The sequence below is a fragment of the Pristiophorus japonicus genome, chromosome 17 (genome assembly GCF_044704955.1).
Source record: "Pristiophorus japonicus isolate sPriJap1 chromosome 17, sPriJap1.hap1, whole genome shotgun sequence".
NCBI classification, from domain to species: Eukaryota; Metazoa; Chordata; class Chondrichthyes; family Pristiophoridae; genus Pristiophorus; species Pristiophorus japonicus.
Genome location: NC_091993.1, coordinates 29,820,687 through 29,848,126, shown reverse-complemented (window position 1 = coordinate 29,848,126; position 27,440 = coordinate 29,820,687).

Sequence of the window (27,440 nt, the reverse complement as noted above, 5' to 3'; positions counted from 1 at the left end):
GAAAAACCTTACAGTTCCCCCATCACAGCACTCAACCATTTCTTAAGTGATTCCAGGATTTTTGCCTCTGCAATCCTCCCCTGTAGTCCATACTCGTAGTGTGGAAAATTTCCCAACTTCAGTGCTAAATTTTCCTTTCAGCTATTTGTTCCTGGGCCCTCTTGTCCTGTTGCCATGGTTTAGCTTGAAGTCATTTTCTGAATTTGCATTTGGCTAAGGCCAGGACCGCACTGAGTTATAATGCTCCCCTGTGGTCAAATCTCCCACCGAGGCTTAGACATGAAACATAGAAACATAGAAAATAGGTGCAGGAGCAGGTCACTCGGCCCTTCGAGCCTGCACCACCATTCAATATGATCATGGCTGATCATGCAACTTCAGCACCCCACTCCTGCCTTCTCTCCATACCCCCTGATCCCTTTAGCCGTAAGGGCCACATCTAACTCCCTTTTGAATATATCCAACGAACTAGACTCAACAACTTTCTGTGGTAGAGAACTCCATAGCAGCATCTTGGGGCAAAACTGAGCAGGAGTCATCATCTTCAGGAGGAGGTAGTGAGGGAGGTTTGATCAGGAGTCATGGTCTTCAGGAGGAGGTAGTGAAGGAGGTTTGATCAAGAGTCATGGTCTTCAGGAGGAGGTAGTGAAGGAGGTTTGATCAAGAGTCATGGTCTTCAGGAGGAGGTAGTGAGGGAGGTCTGACCAGGAGTCATGGTCTTCAGGAGGAGGTAGTGAAGGAGGTTTGATCAAGAGTCATGGTCTTCAGGAGGAGGTAGTGAAGGAGGTTTGATCAAGAGTCATGGTCTTCAGGAGGAGGTAGTGAAGGAGGTTTGATCAAGAGTCATGGTCTTCAGGAGGAGGTAGTGAAGGAGGTTTGATCAAGAGTCATGGTCTTCAGGAGGAGGTAGTGAAGGAGGTTTGATCAAGAGTCATGGTCTTCAGGAGGAGGTAGTGAGGGAGGTCTGACCAGGAGTCATGGTCTTCAGGAGGAGGTAGTGAGGGAGGTTTGATCAGGAGTCATGGTCTTCAGGAGGAGGTAGTGAGGGAGGTTTGATCAGGAGTCATGGTCTTCAGGAGAGGAGAGGCGAAGAGTTGGAAACGTTGAAAGAGAAAACAAATATTTCCCATCGTCATTTAACAGCAACTTAAGATTTGCCACTGTATTCTGGGACTGCTTTAAGTTGTTCGCCTGGTGTTGGACAGTCGGACGTGGTGACCAGTAATTATCTCTTAATCCAGTGGAAATTGAAGCAATTAATTAAAAGGAGAAGTCAAAGGAAACAGCAGATGCTCCTCCTCACAGTTCAACAGTCATTACTCTGATTATCCTCAACATTTGTACGGAAGCCATATAAAATATTGCACATAACTCGGCAGGTGGCAAAACAGAGAAAATATTTGAACAGCTCTTGCAATTGTGTGGGTATTGGAATTTATTCGGTTTAACAGCCTGAAATTTATGAACCTGTTTTAACATGTCCAGACGCTTTCCTATTGTCTTGCTCTGTCGCCTCTCTCAGTACTTCAGTCACTACTGCCACATCCTCCCAACAAGTGAGAGTCTAACCACCGCCCCTTGATATTCAACGGCATTACCATCGCCGAATCCCCCACCATCAACATCCGGGGGGGTCACCATTGACCAGAAACTTAACTGGACCAGCCACATAAATACTGTGGCAACAAGAGAGGGTCAGAGGCTGGGTATTCTGCAGTGAGTGTCTCACCTCCTGACTCCCCAAAGCCTTTCCACCATCTACAAGGCACAAGTCAGGAGTGTGCTAGAATACTCTCCACTTGCCTGAATGAGTGCAGCTCCAATAGCACTCAAGAAGCTCGACACCATCCAAGACAAAGCAGCCCGCTTGATCGGCTCCCCATCCACCACCTTCAACATTCACTCCCTCCACCACCGGCGCACCGTGGCTGCAGTGTGTACCATCTACAAGATGCACTGCAGCAACAAGAAGCCATGGCTTCTTCGGCAGCACCTCCCAAACCCGCGACCTCTACCACCTAGAAGGACAAGGGCAGCCGGCGCATGGGAACACCACCACCTCCACGTTCCCCTCCGAGTCACACACCATCCTGACTTGGAAATATATCGGCCGTTCCTTCATCGTCGCTGGGTCACAATCCTGAAACCCCCTCCCTAGCAGCACTGTGGGAGCACCTTCACCACACGGACTGCAGCGGTTCAAGAAGGCAGCTCATCACCACCTTCTCACGGGGCGATTAGGGATGGGCAATAAATGCCGGCCTTGCCAGAGACGCCCACATCCCAGGAATGAATAATAAAAAATTAAAAACCAGCCTTGCTTTCCCTCTCAGCTGGGGAAAGAGTCCAGGCCTCGCGTTGCAGTTTTAGTTTGAGGTTGTTTTTGAAATTCTCAGTGACTGTTTACCCCTACTGGAAAGTGTGTGCGTGTGGAGGTCGGGTGAGGGTGGGATCAAGGGGGAGGGGCTTTGGGGGAAATGGTCAATTGCAATGGGGCCTCCCCCCACAATCGCTTTCTAACGCTCACCATCTTGACACACACGCCTATATTGACCACTTGGGACGGATACTGCCAGGTCTCTGTGTGGAGGGGAAGAAATCCGGGAAAAGTTAGGGCCTCCGGAAGAGGACTTGGGGGAGACACCTCTCTTTTATAAAGTTGTGGCATAAATTGGTAGATGTCTCAGAGGACTTGACGGAGAGGAGATGGGAAAAATGGACACCGAGGCGATGGGGAGAACAGAAAGCGTGATCAAATAGAAAGCTAATCAAGGAGTGTATGAAAATGGGGAGGAAGATAAACAAAGACACACGCAAAAATAGAAGGGCCCTGAATTCGTGGCCCCTACGGGCGGGTATGAGGTGCACATGTGCCCCTTGGGACCCCGCAAGTTCCGGGTTTAGGTACGCACCGCGGCAACGAAACCCAGACCTTGCAATCTTTCAAGAATCCTCAGCATGCATCCAGAAGTAAAGGGCCTCCGCGGTCCCATGAATGCCCACGAAATTCTTACGCCTGGTAAAAACAGATTTAAGGCCTCCTTTTATCAGTGTGAGACTTTTAAAGGACAGAAAAATATATTTTTTTCAATAATTTAAAATCCTGTGAAATAAGGTAAGTTTAATTTTTGGACCCTTTAAAATATGTAAAAAAAAAAAATTTTTAATTACATTTTTGTTTTAATTAATTAATTAAATTCCATTTTGATTAATGTTAAATATGTGTCGTTTTTCAAAAAACATTATTTCGAGTGTTTGTGTGTTTTGGGGGCATTCTCGACCTGAGTGGGACCTCAGCACAAGTATGAATGGGCATCATCATAGGCACTCCCTCGAAATGAGGATGACTTGCTTCCACGCCGAAAGCAGATGAGTTCACAGGTGTTTCAATGATATTCCGGATGCCGAACTACATCCTGAAGGGTGGAAGATGCCTGTGCGTGGATTTTTTTAACGTGTGGTGGCCGTTGCTCACCAGCCACCACACGGGCTTGACAGAGCTCGGCCTTTATCCAGTGGCAAGGGTTAACCAGGACGACAGGAGACCTGCTCTGCTGCACGGACCTAGTGCGCGCACATATCGCAGTGTGGGCTGGGCCCTGAACTCTCTGAATGGATATACCCCTACTTTGATTGGTTGGGCCAGCTCACGTGATCCCAGGGACTTAAATGCGACGCGGGCCTTTGTGCAGACCCAAGACCGCAAGTCCCCAAATCTCTGTGACCACCAGGTCTGCCCGCGGGAAGCCCCCGCTCGCAATTTCTGGGCCAATAAACACGCAGCGTTCAAACATTATGAGCCACACACCGAGAGCAGAAGCCATCAGTTTATTCACTAAAGATACTTTGCTCCTTTCCCGGGGCCAATTATAGGCAGCCAGTGAAATCTATACAACATAATTGCTTTGTCCCTGATCAGAATACTAGAACAATTTCATTCTCATCATTTTGGCTTTAAAAAAAATCCTCACACAGGAGACAGCTCATAAAAGTTATGCATGCAGTAGTTCGACAATGGATTAGCACCCAGACAGAGCAGCAATCAATAACACGGGGTCTGGGTCACTTGACAAGGTTAGCACACAGTTTTAACAGGAGCAGGTCGGTCGCTGGGGAGGAGGAATGAAATTCCTGGAGAACTATTTCTCTGTTTTATTAGCATGGTCAGTAGGTTGGGGGAGGGGGGGGGGAAGGAACTTGTTCAACCGTGAGTGAACTTCACAAACCGTTTCTGATGATTTTACATCTTCTGCGATGAAATATTAGTTATTATAAAGCTATTAGAATCATTGCTATCCTAATGAAACCTCAAAATGCGATTCCACTGCTAGTTTAGGCATGCTGTTGAACATGAATAATTCAAAGATATCCCACTTCTTTCAGCTAAGGTCCCTGAAGCTTATTCCATCCATTGTCCATTGTGATGGGTCATTATGTAGCCAGTGAATTTAATCTGTCAGGTTATCCAGTAGCATGGAAAAATGTATGAATAACAATTTTTGTGTAATAACCTTCAACTAACCTTACAATTGAAGTGAATAATTCAAATCTTATTTTCATATCAATGGAGGAGTCAAGCCAGGCAATTATCTTTTAACTGCGAGGTAGCCCGTCTCTGAAAGGGACATTCACGTCTTTTTTTTCCCTGACAGCGAGACATTGAAGTGGGAGGAGGAAGAGAGGGAGCAGGAGATGGAGGAAAGAGCAGACACACAGCCCTGTACAGAACAGCTCTGATTATTGAGACCGGACACTCACAATTTTCTAAAAGGAGAATCCAGTCTTTATTTCATCCCCTCTTGTGTTTCCTCCTTTTAGAAAGAAAAGACTTGCATTTAACTAGCGCCCTTCACAACCTTGGGACATCCCAAAGCGCTTTGCAGCCAATGAAGTACTTTTTGAAGTGTCGTCACAGTTGTAATGTAGGAAACGCGGTAGCCAATTTGCACACAGCAAGCTCCCACAAACAGCAATGTGATAATGACCAGATCATCTGTTTTTAGCGATGTTGGTTGAGGGATAAATATTGGCCCAGGACATCAGGGATAACTCCCCTGCTCTTCTTCAAAACAATGTTATGGGATCTTTTATGTCCACCTGAGAGAGCAGACAGGGTCCTGGTTTAACATCTCATCCGAAAGACGGCACCTCCGACAGTGCAGCACTGGATTGGAAGTGTCAAGCCTCAAGTTTTGTGCTCAAGTCTCTGGAGTGGGACTTGAACCCACAACCTTCTGACTCAGAGGCGAGAGTGCTGCCCACTGAGCCACGGCTGACACCTAAAGGACACAAGGGCAACGCTTCCTATTGTACAATGTGTCCGTTTTCTTAAACCAATAGGCCAGCATCTTCTGAATTAGGATAAAACTAGGTTCTTATTTTCAAACTCATCATCACCATCATAGGCAGTCCCTCAGAATCGAGGAAGACTTGCTTCCACTCCTGAAGTGAGTTCTTTGGTGGCTGAACAGTCCAATACAAGAGCCACAGACTCTGTCATAAGTGGGACAGAGGAAAGGGGTGGATGGGAAGGGTTTGCCGCACGATCTTTCTGCTGTCTGAGCTTGATTGCTGCATGCTCTGGGCAATGAGACTCGAGGAGTGATCCTTGATGTGTGCAAGGTGACCTCTGGCGTTTGTGATTTGACAAAGAATTGGAACGATTGGCTACGAATTAAAAAAATAATAATAATAAAAAAAAAACGAGACTCGAGGTGTTCAGCGCCCTCTCGAATGCACTTTCTCCACTTAGGGCGATCTTTGGCCAGGGACTCCCAGGTGTCAGTGGGGATGTTGCACTTTATCAGGGAGGCTTTGAGGGTGTCCTTGTAAGGTTCCCTCTGCCCATCTTTGGCTTGTTTGCTGTGAGGGAGCTCCGAGTAGAGCGCTTGCTTTAGGAGTCTCGTGCCTGGCATGCGGATTATGTGGCCTGCCCAGCGGAGCTGATCAAGTGCGGTCAGTGCTTCATCAGCATCCTCATTCAGGCTTTTCAAACTAAGCCGAAAATGAATCTAATTTTCGAGCTTGAGCTCGGGATCAGAGGTGAATGGTACCTGTTTGGGTGAGGAAGACAATCGATAGCAATGGGAACCACCTACTTTATGTCAACACTTTATGAAGGGGGCTTCATTATTGTCAAGAGAGCTTTGGAGTGGTGCTTAAATCAAGGAGATCCTATTGAAGAGCACGATTTGCATTAACTGTTCTCATCGTTGTGTAACACGTACTGGATATTTGAACGATGCCTCAGAGAAAAGTGAAGAACCTGTATTTATCTTATTGCCGCATATATTCTGCGCCCTTGGCTATAGGCTGCACCCTGAGCCCAAACCCATATTATTTGTTTCAGGGAAAGTGTCGCCTATATGTAAATCATATTTTATCATACTGAAACATCACAAAGTGTTTCACGCAATGAATTCCTTTGAAAGTATAATAAATGTTATTTCAAATGAAAATGACGGACTGAAGGCCCTCTGCTCCACCCATCCAACTGCAATGCCGTATGCGCCACAAGCAACATCCCCATCAACACCTGGAAATCCCGGGCCCGAGACCGCTCAAAGTGGAGGAGAAGCATCCGGGAAGGCGGCGAGCACCTCGAGTCTCTTCGTCGGGAGCATGCGGAAGCCAAGCGCAAACAGCGGAAGGAGCGCACGACAACCCAAGCACCCCACCCACCCGTCCCTCCAACCACCGTCTGCCCCACCTGTGACAGAGACTGTAGGTCCCGTATTGGATTCATCCGTCACCTGAGAACTCGTGTTAGTGTGGAAGCAAGTCATCCTCGACTCCAGGGGATGGCCTGAGAAGAAGAAGAGAAGAAAATGCGTCACAATATATAAACTCCCCGCCACACCCAAAAGCCATGTGATCTCTTGGGAGAGACGGAAAACTAGATAAAAACACGGGCCAATTAGGGAAAAGAAATCTGGAAAATTCTTCTCCGACCCCCTTAGGGGATAACCTGGTGCAGGAGACCACGCCAGCGCTGATTCATCTCATGCACTACCTACCTCTTGTCCAAGGTGATCTCTGCCCCAGCTCTTGCTTGAAGGAATTCAGTGAATCAGCCTGTTCCAGCGATCCACAATTCCCTGGGAACAGAACCACATTCCCAGTGCAGTACTGAGGGAGCACTGCACTGTTGGAGGTACCGTCTTTTGGATGAAACGTTAAACCGAGGCCCCGTCTGCCCTCTCAGGTGGACGTAAAAGATCCTATGGCATTATTTCGAAGAAGAACAGGGGAGTTATCCCCGGTGTCCTGGCCAATATTTATCCCTCAATCAACATAACAAAAAAACAGGTTATCTGGTCATTATCACATTGCTGTTTGTGGGAGCTTGCTGTGTGGAAATTTCCTGCTGCGTTTCCCGCATTGCAACAGTGACTACACTCCAAAAGTACTTCATTGGCAGTAAAGTGCCTTGAGACGTCCGGTCTATATCTGGTTTTACATAACCTGAGATTATGAGTCCAGGTCCTCATTTCAGCAAATGAAGCAGTCATTCTGCCTCCGCAAGGTCCCACAAACAGCAATTAGATGAATGACCCGTTAATCTGTTGCTTTTTAGTGGATTTGGTTGAGAACTTTAGCCAGGACACCAGGAGAATTTCTGACTCTTGGTTGAATAGTGGAATTGGGTCTCTAACATCTGCCTGAACTCCCAAACCAACCAACGGATATTTTTTAAGCATAGTGTCTAAACCTTCATCTTCTTTCAAACTGATATGTTTTGCTTAAGGATGAGGGACATCAGTGCTCCCGAAAGGAAAAGACTTGATCACAAAACACTTACTTACTCTTTTCTTTCTTTCTTTCTTTCTTTTTTCTTTCTATCTTTCTTTCTCTCTCTCTTTCTCTCTTTCTTTCTCTCACACTTTTTTTTCTCTCTCTCTTCTCTCTCTCTTTTCTCTTTCTCTCTCTTCTCTCTCTCCCAGTTCAGGTGTAGTACTTGCTGCTGAAGTCTGGCCTGTGATTAAAATGGGGGCCATAATGTACTCTAGATATATTCAATACTCAACTTCTCTATAACTCAATAAGCTTTTAACGCTGCACAAAGCTCCTAGCCTTTGAGGTCCTATATCAAGGTCGCTGCTTCTATTGTCAAAGGAATAGACCCCAGGAAGGTCAAAGTTCTTGGCTACACTCAATGGTGTTTTGCTGATGGTCCAGTGAGTTTACTCCAGAGAGCAGATGCACTGTAGAGGCAAAGCAAACCCCAGGTTCAAGTCCCAGTCTGAGCTCGTTGTTCTCAGCAAGGTTATGTGTAGAGGCACTACGATAGACCCCCTGGGTTAGGGAATAGATCACTGCCCTCTGGTCCTACTCCAGATCATTGTCAGACGTCCTCTGCTGGAAGTGCGCGTGTGTGGATATTGGGAGAGGATTGTGGGACATTTTACTGCATAAAAGGCGCTATACAAATGCAAGCTGTTGTGGTTGAGCACAGGATCAGGCTTGGCTGTGAGGCCTTCCATGGTGAAGAGCTTGTGAGCATTGACTGTCGAAGGCTCACAAATGAATAATGGCCTCTTGGGTGATGGGTGAAGAAAGGAGAAAATTAGCAAGAAAATAAATCAGTGAATATCATTTACGTGCAAAGAGGAAGGGGAGAAACACAACAGGAAAACACATCAGCTCTGTAAATATTTCAAGGATGGTGCTATTTACATATTAAAGGTGAAGAGAGATAGAAAGATAGAGAGGTAGGGAGGGAAGGAGGGAGGTAGATAGGTAGGGAGGTAGAGAGGTGGGGGGGAGGTAGGGAGCGAGGGAGGAAGGGAGGGAGGGAGGTAGTGAGATAGGGAGTGAGGGAGGTAGGGAGGGAGCAAGGGAGCCAGGTAGGGAGGTAGGGAGGGAGGTAGGTAGGGAGGTAGGGAGGGAGGGAATGAGGGAGGGAGACTGGGAGGGAGGAAGATAGGTAAGGAGGAAGGGAGGTAGGGAGGGAGGCAGATATACTGACTGCCTTCCTCAGGAAGCACTGGAAGGTATATCATCATCATCAGCATAGGCAGTCCCTCAAAATGAGGATGACTTGCTTCCACACCAAAAAAAAGGATGAGTTCACAGGTGTTTCAATGAAGAACCCGAACTACATCCTGAAGGGTGGAAGATGCCTGTGCGTGGATTTTTTTAACGTGTGGTGACCGTTGCACACCAGCCACCACACGGGCTTGACAGAGCTAGGTCTTGGTCCAGTGGCAAGGATTACCCAAGACGACTGGAGACCTGCTCTGCTGCACGGACCTAGTGCGCGCACATATCGCAGTGTGGGCTGGTCCATGCTGCTCCTGGCCCTGGTCCCGAACTCACGCCTCCCCTGGGCCCCAATCACATCCCTCCTGTCTCTCACAGCTCCTTCGCCCCGACCTCGTCGCTCCTGCTGCACCTGCCCACGTGCCAATCACCGACCTGGGCCTTGCTGACGTCACTCTTCGCTGCCGTTGCCCTCCTGCACCAGCTCACGATGCTCCCTGGAGTAGCATGCCTCCATGCTGCTCCCTGGCCGCTGCTCCTTTTATGGCTGTAAGGTACACAGAGAAATTGGAGGCATTTCTTGTAGCTGCTGGCTGCAACCCCTTTTGCTCCCTAACATGGTGTCGCCCACTTGATTATTCAGCAACAACAATTTGTATTTATATACCTCAAGTTTAGGTAGGGTCATCATCATCATAGGCAGTCCCTCGGAATCGAGGAAGACTTGCTTCCACTCTAAAAGTGAGTTCACAGGTGGCTGTACAGTCCAATACGGGAATTACAGCCTCTGTCACAGGTGGGACAGTAAGTGGTTGAAGGAAAAGGTTGGGTGGGGAGTCTGGTTTGCCGCACGCTCCTTCCACTGCCTACGCTTGATTTCTGCATGCTCTCGGCGACGAGACTCGAGGTGGTCAGCGCCCTCCCGGATGCTCTTCCTTCACTTCGGGTAGTCTTTGGCCAGGGACTCCCAGGTGTCAGTGGAGATGTTGCACTTTATCAGGGAGGCTTTGAGGGTGTCCTTGTAACGTTTCCTCTGCCCAGCTTTGGCTCGTTTGCCGTGAAGGAGTTCCGAGTAGAGCGCTTGCTTTGGGAGCCTCGTGCCTGGCATGTGAATTATGTGGCCCGCTCAGCGGAGCTGGTCGAGTGTGGTCAGTGCTTCGATGCTCGGGATATTGGCCTGGTCGAGGACGCTAACATTGGTGCATCTGTCCTCCCAGGGGATTTGCAGGATCTTGTGGAGACATTGTTGGTGGTATTTCTCCACTGACTTGAGATGTCTACTGAACATGGTCCACGTCTCTGAGCCATACAGGAGGGCGGGTATTACTACAGAACGTGGGTGGCCAGCCAGGAGTGCATTGCAATAGTCAAGTCTAGAGGTAACAAAGGCATGGATGAGGGCTTCAGTAGCAGATGAGCTGAGGCAATATGTATTTATATATCAATGTAAGTTGTTGCTGCTGAATAGTAAATAATCTTTAACATCTTTAATGTAATAATAGTCTTTAACATAGTATGTGTCCCAGGGCGCTGCACAGCAGTATTGTAAGACAAATATTTGACACTGAGCCACATAAGGAGAAATTAGGATAGGTGACCAAAAGCTTGGTCACAGAGGTCGGTTTTAAGGAGCACTTTAAAGGAGGAAAAAGAGGTAGAGAGACGGAAAGGTTTAGGGAGGGAGTTCCAGAGCTTGGGGCCCAGGCAACAACAGGCATGGCCACCAGTGATTGAGCGATTATAATCAGGGATGCTCAAGAGGGCAGAATTAGAGGAGTGCAGACATCTTGGGGGGTTGTGGGGCTGGAGGAGATTACAGAGATAGGGAGGGCTGAGGCCATGGAGGGATTTGAAAATACGAATGAGAATTTTGAAATCGAGGCGCTGCTTAACCGGGAGCCAATGTAGGTCAGCGAGCACAGGGGGTGATGGGTGAGCGGGACTTGGTGCGAGTTAAGACATGGAGCAGCCGAGTTTTGGATCACCTCTAGGTTACAGAGGGTAGAACGTGGGAATGCGTAGGAATAAAAGAAATAAATACTTGTATTTATATAGCGCCTTTCATGACCACAGGATGTCTCAAAGTGCTTTACATCCAATTAAGTACTTTTGGAGTGTAGTCACTGTTGTAATGTGGGAAACGCAGCAGCCAACTTGCGCACAGCAAGCTCCCACAAACAGCAATGTGATAATGACCAGATAATCTGTTTTTGTTATGTTGATTGAGGGATAAATATTGGCCAGGACACCGGGGATAACTCCCCTGCTCTTCTTCAAAATAGTGCCATGGGATCTTTTACGTCCACCTGAGAGGGCAGACAGGGCTTCGGTTTAACGTCTCATCCAAAAGACGGCACCTCCGACAGTGCAGCGCTCCCTCAGCACTGGCACTGGGCATGTCAGCCTGGATTATGTGCTCAAGTCTCTGGAGTGGGACTTAAAGCCGCAAATCTTCTGACTCAGAGGCGAGAGTGCTGCCCGCTGAGCCACAGCTGACACTTAGCTGACAGACAGGCAAGTCCAGAGGTAACAAACGGCAGGAATGAGGGCTTCAGCAGCGGATGAGCTGAGGCAGGGGTACTTGTCAGACGGGCACCACTCACATCCTGTCACGTGCGATAGAAGGGAGAGGAGGTGCCGCGAAGGATAAAGATGACAAATTGGAGGCTGGTCTGTTCTATCAGTGACTGAGAAGCAGGTGTGCTGTTAGCCTGAATGATTTACATAATGATAGCAATTGAGCCCGGCAAATGGAGGAGGGGAAACACGGATGTAAAGTTCTTAATATCTGTGACAGTGGCACACAGAAAGGATTTTGGAAGTAAAAGAAAAACCCGTGGCAGCTATTCCCCGTGGTGCTCATTAAAGTTCTCTGGATTGCCTTCTGTGACTCTCCATTGACTCCCCAAAGGGCTTTTTATTAATTCATAAAACATGGCACAAGTGATTGAGCCTGATGATTACTGGAGCGGGCAAACACGGCGCAGCGGTGAAATATTGCATGTCTCTCTATCAAACCTCTCTGAGCAAACACCGCCTCGCACTGAAATATTAATCGCTGCTGCCAGCCTGAGGCAGATGGAGAAAATCGGAGAATCAATGTACTGAAAATGGCTGAGTGACATTTGTGTGAGGACCAGGTTACAGCGCGTACATATTTCTTGAAAATAAAGATATAAATCGCTTCCGGAACTCTGGATTTTTTCCCCCTCTGTCCCGTTTCCTGCCCCCCCCCCCCCCCCTCAATCTTCTTATTGAGAATCCAATTCTCTTATCATCGCTCTACAGTCTTGCTCCTCTGGGAGACAAGCGATGGTGTTCTCACTAAATTTTGCAAAGAATCACTACGGGACAATGCTGATATGGATTGATTCGATTGGATTAAAAACATTAGGCCCCCATGATCCAATGAACAACGATTGCGGTACCAGGGGAATCGGGAGAAAATGCATTGCTGGAAGGCCTTACAGCCTGGCTAATGGATTGGAGAGACAGAACCACCAAACTATTAATGGAATGCAGCCAGCAAGCATCAAATTAAACATCATTACAGTGCGATCTATAAATATTATCCCTGCAGTGATGGCTGGAGTAGAATAGGTTTATTGGCAAAGAAGACGAGTTCATCAATTGCTGGTCTAGAAAGAAAGAAAGACTTGCATTTATATAGCGCCTTTCACAACCACCGAACGTCTCAAAGCGCTTTGCAGCCAATGAAGTACTTTTGGAGTGTAGTCACTGTTGTAATGTGGGAAGCGTGGCAGCCAATTTGCGAACAGCAAGCTCCCACAAACAGCAATGTGATAATGACCAGATAATCTGGTTTGGGGATTTTGATTGAGGGATAAATATTGCCCCAGGACACCGGGGATAACTACCCCTGCTCTTCTTTAAAATAGTGTCGCGGGATCTTTTACGTCCACCTGAGAGAGCAGGCGGGGCCTTGCCTCATCCGAAAGACAGCACCTCCGACAGTGCAGCACTCCCTCAGCACTGCACTGGGAATGTCAGCCTAGATTTTTGTGCTTAAGTCCCTTGGAGTGGGACTTGAGCCCACAACCTTCTGACTCAGACGCGAGTGTGCTGCCCACTGAGCCACGGCTGACACACTAATTTGAAAGGAAGTCATCGAAACCAGGTTGCTGCTCAGTGCACTTTGTAGCACAGAGAACGTCGCTGGCGAGACATTGGGCTTAAGGTGGCTTTGAAGCACATCAAATTAATTTATTTTAAGTAGTTAGATGCCCCGATTGTTTTCTATAAATCTTTTACTTCTAGACGATAGAGTTTAAATAGAACACATTTATTGCTTTAAACCTCTCTCTAAGAAAAGTTTAAGACATATTTGTTCTTCAGTCACCTAAGTATGCATCAGTTCAAAGATTTACATTTTAAATGAGCACTCATCCAATCACAGGCAGCATTACACATTAGGGTTTGTAATTCATTCACGGGATGTGGGCATCGCTGGCAAGGCTGGCATTTATTGCCCATCCCTAATTGCCCCGTAAGAAGGTGGTGGTGAGCCGCCTTCTTGAACTGCTGCAGTCCATGTGGTGAAAGTGCTCCCACAGTGCTGTTAGGGAGGGAGGTCTGGGATTGTGACCCAGCGACGATGTAGGAACAGCCGATATATTTCCAAATCGGGATGGTGTGTGACTCGGAGGGGAACTTGCAGGTAATGGTGTTCCCATGCGCCTGCTGCCCTTGTCCTTCTCGGTGGTGGCGGTCGTGGGTTTGGGTGGTATAGGATTAAAAATAAATGCCCCGAGGTTCTCCTATTGCTGTGTGGGTAAAAGAACCTTGTGGTGTGGTACGAACAATCTTGAAGATCCCTGATTGACTCCTGGTCCAGCTAATCCGAGTGTCAGTTATAGCACCACCGCCATTGAGGTAGAAAGTTGCAGATTGAAGCCCCCTTGAGTATTTGAGCACATAATCCAGGCTGACAGGTTCAACGCAGTACTCCAGGAGTGTGGCTCTGTCGGAGGTACCAGCATATGAACAATGATGGAAGGTAAAGACCATTTGGTCCATCGAGCCTGTCCCCCACAATTGCGATATTGTGTATCACACCCCACCCCAAACCACGTGATCTCCTGGGAGAGGCAAAAAAATCAGATAAAAAACCTAGGACAATTTGGGGAAAGCAAAAATCTGGGAAATTCCTCTCCGACCCATCTAGGCGATCAAAACTAGTCCAGGAGATCACTCTGGCCTTGAATTCCCTGCAGTACCTACCCTTCTGTAAGAGATGATCTCCGCCGCAGCCAGACCAAATTCAGCTCTCGCTCAAAGGAATTCAGTGAGTCTGCATCCACCACATGCAACTTGTTCCAGAGGTCTACTGCTCTCTGGGAAAAGAACCACCTCCTGACGTCTAACCGAGATCTAGCCCCATACAACTAAAATGTGTGCCCCCTAGTACTGCCTAACCTATTTAATTGAAATAAACGGTCAGCTGGACCACTGTCTATTGCCTTCATTATCTTATAATCCTCAATCAGATCCCCCCTGAGACTACGTTGCTCCAAGGTGTAGAGTCCCAACTCTTTTAGCCGATCTTGATAACCAAGAAAACGAAGGTGTTATCTTTCAGATGAAATGTTAAACTGAGGTCTTGTCTGCCTGTTCAGGTCCCACAGGACTATTCGAAGAAGAGCACAGAAGTTCCTCTGGCTAACATTGATCTATCAACCAACACTACCCGAACAGATTAAGTGCAAGTGCTTCCTCACTAGAGAAGGTGGCAGAAACAATCGCCCATGGTTCCCACTCCTGCTTGCTACCCAGTGCCCCTGCCTGCAAGTGTGTGTGTGATTGGGTCGACTCTGGTGCCCCAGAACCTTAAGTGACTGTCAGCACTCAGTGTCAAGTCTCACCTATGGCCACTTGGACGAGGAGTCAAAGGGCAACCACTTCACATGGAAGCATATCCCAGCAAGGAGGCAACATCAACAACAACTTGTATTTATATAGCGCCTTTAACGTAGTAAAACATCCCAAGGTGCTTCCCATGAGTGTTATAAGACAAAACAAATAAATTTGACACCGAGCCACATAAGAAGAAATGATGGCAGAGCTTGGTCAAAGAGGTAGGTTTTAAGGAGCGTCTTCATTGAGGAAAGAGAGGTAGAGAGGCGGAGAGGTTTAGGGAGGGAGTTCCAGAGCTGAGGGCCCAGGCAACAGAAGGCACGGCCACCAATGGTTGAACAATTATAATCAGAGATGCTCAAGAGGGGCAGAATTAGAGGAGTGCAGACATCTCGGGGGGGGGTTGTGGGGCCAAAGGAGATTACAGAGAGAGGGAGGGGCGAGGCCATGGAGGGATTTGTAAACATGGATGAGAACATCTTCAGGAAAGTAAGGGGGAAATAAAGTTGCATTGCAGCACAGCCGTGTTTTGGACGGGAGACCGTGAAACCTCCTGTCCGTTTCCTCACTGTGATTCACCAACTAAGAGCTATGTACCTCCATTCCTTTTTAAAAAACCCACCATGGCTTTTGGCACCATCATTCCTGCTAATTTCAAAGACGAGAAAAAAAATCCAAAAGAAAATAAAGTTTGCAGAATGGCAGGGTGGTGGAGATTCAATGTACTGCACCACAGAGCACGAGGACATCATCATCATAGGCAGTCCCTCGAAACGAGGATGACTTGCTTCCACACCAAAAAATGGACAAGTTCACAGGTGTTTTAATGAAGGACCTAATATTCCAGATCCCGAACTACATCCTGAAGGGTGGAAGATGCCTGTGCAGTGGGTATAACCGCCATGCCGCTCCTTTTATGGCCCCGACCTGCCTCTGATGGCCTCTCACTAGGACAAGACATCCCATGGATGATAGCCCAAACTGCAAGGATATATTTGCTTTGGAAGCAGTTCAGAGAAAGTTCACGAGGTTGATTCCGGGGATGAGGGGGTTGACTTATGAGGAAAGGTTGAGTAGGTTGGACCTCTACTCATTGGAATTCAGAAGAATGAGAGGTGATCGTATTGAAACATATAAGATTATGAGGGGGCTCGACAAGGTGGATGCAGAGAGGATGTTTCCACTGATGGGGGAGACTAGAACTAGGGGGCATAATCTTAGAATAAGGGGCCGCCCATTTAAAACTGAGACGAGGAGGAATTTCTTCTCTCAGAGGGTTGTAAATCTGTGGAATTCGCTGCCTCAGAGAGCTGTGGAGGCTGGGACATCGAATAAATTTAAGACAGAAATAGACAGTTTCTTAAACGATAAAAGGATAAGGGGTTATGGGGAATATGCGGGGAAGTGGAGCTGAGTCCATGATCAGATCAGCCATGATCGTATTAAATGGCGGAGTAAGCTCGAGGGGCCGTAAGGCCCACTCCTGCTCTTATTTCTTATGTTATGTTGTTATTAAGCCCCTAGTGCTGTCGGGAGGAAGCAGAGACTGGAGGCCGGCCATTCTCCCAGAAGGAGTGAATCTGACATTCTCTAGAGGTTTTTCTCACACACAGTTCCTGGCAGACAAGTTACATCGTGGCACTGGCATGGGATTTGATTGGCTGGCACATTCCCTCAGCCTTGGGGGATTGTGCATGCAGCAGGCAGGGTTTGGAAAGTAGAAGAGGGGGGGGTGGGGAACAATATGAAAAACAAAGGTAGTGGATGCGAGAAATAAAATGGAAAGAACTGCCTTCACCCGAGGAGGCAGCCGTGGGTTTGCTGCACTGAGTCGCAAAGCCCCAGGGCGAGGGAGTGGAAAAACAATGCATGGTTCCCACTCCAGATTACTCTCCAGGGGCCCCTGCTGGAAGTGTGCGTTTGGCACGGAGCGAGAACTGGTTCGGGCTTGGCTGTGACCGCCCCCATGCTTGAATAGTCCTCCGACACTGTTCGAGACCCAGCCTTGAAGAAGGGCCACTTGGGAAAGGTAGCAGCAGGCAAGTGAACAGTTCCAACGGAACGGTGTCCCGGCATCGAGCTAACGCCTCGCGACGAGGGAAGGAGGGAAGTTTGGTGAGAAAGTAAAAGAAAATCCAAGTATTGTGCAGTGCCAGGCTTGGTCGGCCTTGTGATGACATCATTACAGCGTTGACCGAGTCAGGTTGACCTCGGCTGTATTCAAACGCCACATAAAGAAGAAAGCAGCTTGCCTTTAATCTGAAGCCAAGCTGGATTTTGGCCAAAGGCCTATCTGGGTTTGGGTCTGAGAATCTCATGCTCCACTTCCTTCATGCTGAAATTGTTCTTCCAGCATTAGGCTGGAGATGCTGGGCCTGACATCGCCCCTTCACGGCCGAGTTCCCAGTCTGGGCCCCCGCAGTCCAGCAAGGGGGCCGAGTGGAAGGAAGGTTATCTCTGGCCCCTATTCCTTGCGTCCTGGTTCAATGGAAGAGTTGGCGGAGGCTGTGGGAAAGAATCAAAAATAGATCTTCCGCCCACTCTATTGGCAAGCAGGTTCGCCCGTGCAGGAAGGGAGAGGAAAAACCTTAAAAGTTAAGGAGAAAGTAACATAAAAAATGTCAGAAGGTAGGAAGGAAGCAAAAAAAAAAATCCAGGCAAATACACTCTTGGTTTTGCAACAGCTGTACTGGTAGAGGGGCAACCATCCGTGCACATCCAGAATTCAGCAATAGCTGCACAGTAGAACATATTAGAAATGGATAGCAAGCCCCTCAATCTCTGAACAAGAGAGCTAAGTATTTGTTCAGGGGGGATTGAAGCCCCACAACCCCCCGAGATGTCGGCGCTCCTCTAATTCTGCTATCTTGAGCATCCCTGATTGTAATCGCTCAACCATTGGTGGCCGTGCCTTCTGTTGCCTGGGCCCCAAGCTTTGGAACTCCCTCCCTAAACCTCTCCGCCTCTCTACCTCTCCTCCTTTAAGACGCTCCTTAAAACCTACCTCTTCAACCAAGCTTTTGGTCACCTGCCCTAATTTCTTCTGATGTGTCTCGGTGTCACATGTATTTGTTTTGTCTTATAATACTCCTGTGAAGCGCCTTGTTAAAGGCGCTATATAAATAAAAGTTGTTGCTGTTGTTTTGAAGAGACATTAATAGAACTGTCTGCTCTTTTTTCTCAGGAAGTAAAGGAAGGACCGTGATTTAGAGATTTTCCACGTTGCTGCATTCAGCACTTATCGGGACCGAAGGTCACGAAATTGTGCATGCTCCGCCTTTTAACAGATGTAAAGTCAGGGGCTGGGGTGTGGATGTAGCCTATGTACACTCCCGGCAAGTACTGGGAGTGCTGCAATGTGAAGTCTCTCCTTCAGCGGTGGTCCAAGTCGGAGTTCACCTGTTGGGGTCAGTGGACGATGAGCAGAGCAGTCGACCATTAATCATACAGCGGGGCTCAGTAACATCGACCACTGAACTTCCAGCTGCAAATGCAGCAAATGCCAGGATGGTGGGATAACCTTTCCCTGGTTCTGAAACGTTCATGGAGCTGACTAATGAACAGAGTGAGAGCGCGTGGTTCCTCCCGTGATACAGAGGGAAGCTGGACGTCTATTTCCTCGTATGGATGAGCTGATTCTTCACTTAAACCTCTGGAGGACCCCAGGGGAGAGAGATTGGCCTGGTTTGTGCCTCCCGTTAGCGGCTGCGGGGAGCGGTAATGGGCCGCCGAGAGGTTGCCGACCGGGCGTGGCAAAATCACCGACACCCGTGAACTTCCCTGGCGGGTTAGCGCCAGCGCTAACACTTACCGCCTCGCTCTCTTGTGTCCCGGAGATCGTGACGTCATCCAGTGCACAGCGCCCTGTTACCGCCCCGGATGCAATATTCGCTCTCACCCCTTGCGGCATCGCTGGGTGCCAACAACAGCAGCTCCAGGAGGCATGGTCACCTCGGCCGGCTGCTCGGGGAGCGATATTTAAAGGCGGTGGTGGTTCAGGCCAAAATTTATTTATTCCCCCCCCCCCCCCCCCCCCAAGTCTGTTGCCTCCTGATTTGTATTGCCCCTGCGATTGTTCAGTCCTGCACGCTGTTAGAGAGCGCTTGGGCCCGCCAAGCACGTAGCTCAGGTGCCGTGGTCCAACACAGACAGCAGGAAAACTCAGTGACCCCAGTTCTGGGCCTTCCCTCTTAGCGACGGATGGAGCCTGAACAGACGGCAGCGCTGCACGGAACATCGCTGCCACTACCGCCCCTCTCACTCCCTTTAGCGCTCGAAGGGAAGTGATAGTGCTTGATTTTGATCTTGGAGCGCTAAAGCGGAAGAACCCGGCGCACTCGAATCTTTACCGCCCGGCGATTATCGCCCCAATTGGGGCACTAGGCAATTTCTAGCCAAATATCAGAAAATAAACACTTTGATATAGTGGAGGAAGTAAACACGCTGCTGTCTGATTTCATATGTTTCAACATATACATCAACAACAACAACTTGTATTTATATAGCGCCTTTAACGTAGTGAAACGTCCCAAGGCGCTTCACAGGAGTATTATGAGATAAAAAATTTGACGCCGAGCCACATAAGGAGAAAGTAGGGCAGCGACCAAAAGCTTGGTCAAAGAGGTAGGTTTTAAGGAGCCTCTTGAAGGAGGAAAGAGAGGTAGAGAGGCGGAGAGGTTTAGGCAGGGAGTTCCAGAGCTTGGCAACAGAAGGCACGGCCACCAGTGGTTGAGTGATTATAATCAGGGATGCTTAAGAGGGCAGAATTAGAGGAGCGCAGACATCTCGGGGTGTTGTGGGGCTGGAGGAAATTATAGAGCTACGCAATTAGCATGTCCAAAGTCACATGAACTAGTCTTTGCCAAGCCTTCTAAATGGCTGATATGCTGTCTGAGTGAGCCAGACAGGAATTTAAGAGATTCGATAAGCGCCATTTCAGTCACCCACTGAAAACCAAAACTATTCACTGTGTGAGCTCCTTGGCCTTTTCTTTTGCCACTCCAGGTTTGGTTGGGTTCTCAGGTTAGTGTTCTGGAGTGGGACGTGAACCCCTGTCCCCCAATGTTGGGTAACCCAGGCACTTTCCCACATCGCGGGGATGGGGTCAATCACAGAGGTGAGGCCGGGTGCTTTTAAGTGTGCAACAGTGATGTCTTCCCTGGTCCACTGGCTCACAGCTGCTATTCTCAGGGGAGCCTCTGGGCCTTTCTTAGACCATAGTTCGAGATGTCAATAGCACCACAGGGAGTCTCTTGGACCAATGACCCAAATCTGGGCAAGATCTGGGGTCTTTCTTGAAGCATCCACGGAACTCACGGCACCTCTCAGTTGGCAAGTAAGGACAAAACAGGTAGGCCTCTACCACCTAGAAGGACAAGGGCAGCAGGCACACAGGAGCACCATCACCTCCAAGTTCCCCTCCAAGTCACACACACCATCCTGACCTGGAAATATATCGGCCACTCCTTCATATTCGCTGGGTCAAAATCCTGGAACTCCCTCCCTAACAGCACTGTGGGAGCACCTTCACCACACGGACTGCAGCGGTTCAAGAAGGCAGCTCACCACCACCTCACCACCTTCTCAAAAAGCAAAAAGAAAGACTTGCATTTATATAGCGCCTTTCACGACCGCCGAATGTCTCAAAGCGCTTTACAGCCAATGACAATCAAGGCTAATTAAGGATGGGCACTAAATGCTGGCATTGCCAGCGATGCCAACATCCCAGGAACAAATTTTTTTAAAATCCCAAGGTAGCATGGGAATTCAGCAGACTCAGCCCATGAATGTAGGATGGAGGGCGTAAGAGTCACTTGGAACCCCCCTGGTCCACCCGACACATTTAAGATGGGAGTTGAATCGGAGCGGAATCCTGGAGGAATCTGGTTCCATCCCCAAATTCCAGTCCCTCCCCACGGATGTGCCCTCCCTCCGCCATTGGGCCCTGTTGGAATTTCGGGCTACCCGTTTTTATTTTGGGATTTTCAGCATTCACTGTTTTACCTCTCGGAAAGGACATGAATCAGCCTGAATTTGCCTCGTGTAGATTTGCGATGAGATTTGGCACCTGGCCTGAGCAGGAATAAGTTGCAGTCATAAAATATTGACCGGAATTATGTCCTGTGGCGTTCTAATGATTAAAGGAATGCTAAGGCTGCACCTTAAAAAATATAACGAGATAATAATTCAAACAAATCTGTCAAGGCCCATGAATGCTTATGTTCTCTGTTGGGGCTAAAAATGGCACTTGAGGGAGCAGTGCATCTAGATTGCAACTGCAGTGGTTGTTAAATCCTGTGGACACAACTTATTGCACTTGTAGTGTATGAAATGATACAATGAACTCCGTACTGTGAGCCAGTGACCAGGTGTAACCTGGTCGGTCTTGAATGGCTTCCAGAAGTGAAGATACAAAGGTGAAGTTCAGGTTATACACCGGGCCCAGCACGAGTGTACCTATGAACCTAGGATCTCCAATGGTAGTGCCCACTGGTGGTGGGCAGATCTTATGTACATACATTACGTCGTTCCAACCCCACAAGTCCATATTACAAGTTCATACGGTCCGGAGCCCTTCGCTCCCTGGTTGACCGTCTCAGTACAATCCCAGTGCTTTCCGAGTCTCTCACGACTTGGGGCTGGGCGTTGACCCCAGTGGGTTCTTCTGATGGCTGGATGTGAGTTGGTTGGTCGTCTAAGCTCGCGGTGTCTTCTTCCAACAGTTCCGGTTCGTCAGTGTGTCTTAGCTTGATTTGATTAATGTGTTTCCTGCACATCTGTCCATTCTTGAGCTTAACCATATACACCTGGTTACCCTCCTTATCTGTAACATTGCCCGGGAGTCACTTGGGCCCTTGACCATGGTTAAGTACATACACTGGGTCATTTACAGTTTTGTCGCGTGATGCTGCGGCGCGGTCATGATACCACTGCTGGCGTGACATCGGGTTTCGACATGATCGTTAAGGTCAGGATGGACTAGAGAGAGCCTGGTTTTGAGGCCTCTCTTCATCAATAATTCCACAGGCGGAACCCCAGTGAGCATATGTGGCCTTGTCCTGTAACTGAACAGTATGTGTGACAGGCGTGTCTGCAAGGAACCATGAGTTATGCGTTTCAGGCACTGCTTGATGGTTTGAACTGCCCGCTCCACTTGACCATTGGATGCGGGTTTGAATGGGGCTGACCTCACGTGTTTCATGAACTCTTGAAACTCCAGGCTCATGAAACACGGTCCATTGTCGCTGACAACGATGTCTGGTAGACCATCTGTGGCAAACATAGCTCTCAGGTTCTCAATGATGGTAGTGGAAGTGCTGGATGACATGATCATGCATTCTATCCATTTGGAGTATGCATCCACCACCACAAAAAACATTTTACTGAGGAAGAGGCCTGCAAAGTCGATGTGGATTCCAGACCAAGGTTTGGATGGCCATGACCACAGACTGAGCGGAGCTTCCTTTGGGGCATTGCTTAACTGCATGCAAGTGCTGCACTGATGCATGCATGACTCTAAGTCTGAGTCAATGCCAGGCCACCAAACATGGGACCTGGCGATGGCCTTCATCATGACCAGGATGTGTACTATGTAACTCCTGTACAAATCTCACCCTGCCTTTCTTGGACATTACAACATGATTACCCCACAATAAACAGTTGGACTGGATGGAAAGCTCATTTTTGCGACGGCTGTACGGTTTGGTTTCATCATCCATTTCCTTGGGGATTATCGACCAGTCCCCGTTAAGAACACAATGTTTTACAACCGATAGGATTGGATGTTGGCTGGTCCAGGTATTAATTTGTTGAGCAGTGACAGGCGACGCTTCACTCTCAAAGGCACCCATGACCATGAGTAGCTCTGCGGGCATTGGCGTTTCCACCTCCGGTGTGAGCAACAGTAACCGGCTCAATGCATCAGCGCAGTTGTCTATGGCGAATGACATAATCATAGGCAAATAATGTCAGCGCCCACCTCTGGATGTGGGACGACACGTTGGTATTGATACCTTTATGTTCCGAGAACAACGATATAAGCGGCTTGTGATCAGTTTCCAGCTCGAAGTGAAGCCCGAGCAGGTACTGGTGCATTTTTTTTACCCTATAAAAACATGCTAAAGCCTCTTTCTCTACCATGCCGTAGGTGCTTTCCACCTTGGACAGGCTTCGAGACGCATATGCAACTGGTTGTAGTTTGCCTGACTCATTGGCTTGCTGGAGTACGCAGCCGACCCCATAGGATGACGTCTCACAGATCAAAACTAGATGCTTGCATGGGTCATACAGTACCAGTAGCTTGTGGGAACACAGCAGATTTCTAGCCTTCTCAAAGGCTCTGTCTTGAAGTTCACCCCACACCCAGTCGTCTCCTTTCCTGAGCAGCTTGTGCAAAGGCTCTAATACTGTGCTCAATTTGGGTAAGAAGTTACCGAAGTAGTTGAGAAGACCCAGGAATGAACATAGCTCCGTCATATTCTGAGGCCTGGGCACATTTTTGATAGCTTCTGTTTTCGCATCTGTAGGCCTGATTCCGTCTGCAGCAATCTTTCGTCCAAGGAATTCGACCTCTGGTGCCATGAAAACGCACTTCGTATGTTTCAGCCTGAGTCCCACTTTGTCCAGACGATGCAGAACCTCTTCCAGATTGTGTCGGTGCTCAGTGGTGTCACGACCTGTGACTAGGCTGTCGTCTTGGAATACCATGGTCCAGGGGATGGATTTCAATAGGCTCTCCGTGTTTCTCTGAAATATGGCTGCCGCCAAACGAATGCCAAAAGGGCGCCTGTTGTAGATAAACAGTCATTTGTGCATGTTGATGCACGTAAGTTTCTTTGATGATTCAACTAGTTCCTGTTTCATGTAGGCCGATGTTTCAAAACTTGGTTGATCGTGACCTTGTAGTCTCCACAAATCCTGACCATGTCGTCGCACTTTAACACCGGAACAATGGGACTGACTCATTCATTAAATTCGACCAGTGAGATGAACCCCTCGCGTTGTAGCCTGTCCAATTCGAGCTCGACCATTTCTCTCATCATGTGCGGGACCACCCTGGCTTTATGATGGGCGGGCCTTGCGTCTGGGCCTAGGTGAATCTGCACCTTGGCTCCCTTGAAGCTGCCAATTCCCGGTTCAAACAGTGAGGGAAATTTGCTCAGCACTTGAACACACAAATCATCATCCGCTGATGACAAAGCTTTGATGTTGTAACATTTCCATTTTATTTTCTTGAGCCAACTCCTGCCGAATAACGATGGGCCGTTGCCTGAGATAATCCATAACGGTAGATCATGAACTGCTTCCTTGTACGACACTCTTACTGCTGCACTACCGATCACTGATATGAGCTCTTTGGTGTAGGTACATAACTTCGCATTTATCGGACTCAGCTTGGGTCCCTCTGCCTTGGTCTCCCACAGCTTTTCGAAAGTCCTCAGGCTCATTATCGATTGACTTGCACCCGTGTCTAATTCCATGGATACCGACAGGCCGTTTAATTTTACCTCCATCATTATCGGTTGGCTCTTTGGAACACAGGTACGCTATACACTTCCTCCTCGGAGCTCTCAAATGCCTCGGGCTACATTGCCAGATCCACGCTGAATTGATCATCATCCACATGATGTGTCGCAGCTCGCTTGCTCCTCTGCGGACACGTCCGTTGAAGATGCCCTGTCTTCGCACACCCTCTGCATATGTACTGGCTGAAGCGGCACTGATGGGGTCGGTGAATGCTCCCACAACGCCAATACGTTGAGCTTGGATTTGCACCCGATGGCGGGCTTTGAGCAGCTCCCGTTCTCGCGTACGCAGTCGAGTAGGCCCTCGATGGCAAACTTTGAGCGGCTCCCGGTCTTGCAGATGCAGTCGAGTAGGCCCTGCCATATGCAGCTCTGTCGGCCGTCGAAACAATTTTGTACACAGTACTTGCCGTGGAGTTCCTGTTTTGTCGCGATATCTGCTTCATGCTTTTCTGCGTGGACATGCAAGCCTGGGCGATGGTGATGACCTTGCTGAGGTCCGGCGTCTCCGCAGCCAGCAGCTTACTTAAGATTGCCTCATTATTGATCCCGATCACGAAAAAGTCACGCAGCATGTCTTTCAACACAGGCCCAAATTTGCAAGGCCCTGCAAGATGTCTCAGGTCGGCAACAAATGCCTCTACGTCCTGGCCTTCTGGACGAATGTGCGTATACAAGCAATATCTGGATATGAGGATTCCTTCCGTGGGTTTAATGTGTTCCTGAACTAGAGCACACAGTTCTTTGTAATCCTTTTCTATAGGAAGAGTGGATGAGAGCAGGTTCTTGATAAGTGCATCGATCGTGAGGCCACAGACGGTGAGAACTGCCCTGCCTTCTCTGCATCCTCGTCTTTGTTTAGGTCATTTGCCACGAAATACTGGTCAAGGCATTCCGTGAAGTCTCCCCAGTCCTCTCCCTTATTGAATCTCTCGAGAATTCCAACAGTACTTGATCGTGCTATGCTCGCCATATTTTTGCGTTGGTTCGTATTGCCTCGTCGCCAGTTGTGGTGTATGAAATGATACAATGAACTCTGTACTGTGAGCCAGTGACTAGGTGTAACCTGGTCAGTCTTTAATGTCTTCCAGAAGTGAAGATACAAAGGTGAAGTTCAGGTTATATACCGAGCCCAGCACGAGTGTACCTATGACCCTCGGACCTCCGACGGTAGTGCCCCCTGATGGTGGACAGACCCTATGTACATACATTACAGCACTCATCAGATGACACGGAGGCCCCTGGAAGTGTTTGTTCTCCCTCCACTCCTGAATCCCCAGTCCTTGCTCTAATTTCCTCAAGGCCCACCTCTCAAGCTCTCCTACCTGTCCTCTCTGCCCCGACTATCCACAAGCTTCAACTCTTTCAAGATTCTGCCGACTGCATCCTCAGTCCTACAAAGTTCCATCCCCTCCCTCCACCCCCTCCCCTTTCCTCAAAGAGCCCCCATGCTCCAGCAAGTTGTCTTCAAGATTCTAGTCTTGGCTTTCGAATCCCTCCATTGCCTCACCCCACCATGGACCTCCTCCAGCCTCCTGTCCCTACACTTCATGCAAATTGGCTGCCGCGTTTCCCACATTACAGCAGCGACTACACTCCAAAAGTACTTCATTGGCTGTAAAGTGCTTTGAGACATCTGGTGGTCGTGAAAGGGCACTATTTCTTCTTTCTTTCCTCAGCTCCAAGATCTCACTCCACCACGGATCTCCTCCAGTCTTCATTCCCTTTACTTGACCACCATGGCCTCATCTCACTATGGATCTCCTCCAATCTTCTGTCCTTCTAATTGACCACCATGGCTTCGCCCTTCCATAGACCTTCTCCACCATTATATTCCCTGGACTTACCCTTTGCTCCTCTAACATTAGGCTGATCTTGTCCTATGCTAACTCTATGTGACCAGTGGTGATTACTTGTTCGCTAACAATGCCCCTGCCCTCCGCAGCCACTTGCCCACTTCCCTCTGCCTTGCCACCTTCCTCCCTGCTTTCAAAAACCTCCTCAAAACCCTTCTCTTCAACCATGCTCATGAATTCCCCAACCCCCCTGCTGCCCTGTAGCTTTCTATTTACCCCCCCCCCCCCCACCCCCGCCTTGCCATCCATTGTTTGCCCCTTTGAGCACTATAGAAAGTCAAGTTGGCACTGGCTGCAAATGAAATCATTAAAATGCCCCAAAATACAAACAAGGCACTGTGGATAATTCCTCATTCACAGCACCATCCGTGTATTTCAGGGTCAAACACCGGGTTTTGTTAAATAACAGGCCACAGCACATTTGCCTTTGGCAGAACGGTTGATAGCTCCTTGGCCTCAATCCACGGCATTCACTTAGTGCCAAGCATCCGTGTGCTGCGATGAACAGGCCGCTTGCAATTGCTGGCCGGTTTTTGAAGAGCGAATGCTTTGACTGCGTCTGTTTGATCTTCATGCTGGAGCCCCAGGGAGCCACAAAGAAGACCTCCTTGCCCTTAAACCAACTCCAGCTGTGAGTGAGCCTCGCTCATTCACACTTGGCTCTCGCAACGACTCGGGGTGGGGGGGGCTGAATTCCACTCAGGGGGGGGGGTGGCGGATGGCCTGGACCAACAGAAATGCCGATCCCGCTTGGAAAATGGGACCTGCAGATCTTTTTGAGATTTCCTCATCTCCGTGAGATATTCTTATGGCAGAAATGATGGAAAGAATGAACTTGCATTTATATAGCACCTTTGAACATCCCAAAGTGCTTCACAGCCAATGAAATACTTTTGGAGTGCAGTCACTGTTGTGTCAAATTTTTATCTCATAATACTCCTGTGAAGCACATTGGGACATTTCACTATGTTAAAGGCGCTATATAAATATCAGTTGTTGTTGTATAAAGATTTTTAAACGATTAATCAATTACTACAGTCCAGATGCTGACGCCAGTAGCCAATAGCATGGACGTACTCATTGTGACCAAATATCCCATTGTGCATGTGCCTTTAAGAAAAGGGCTCCATCAGATTCCAGTCACCATCTGAACTCGGACAACCATCAGATTCGAGATAAAAACTGTCTGATTCAGATCCATTCC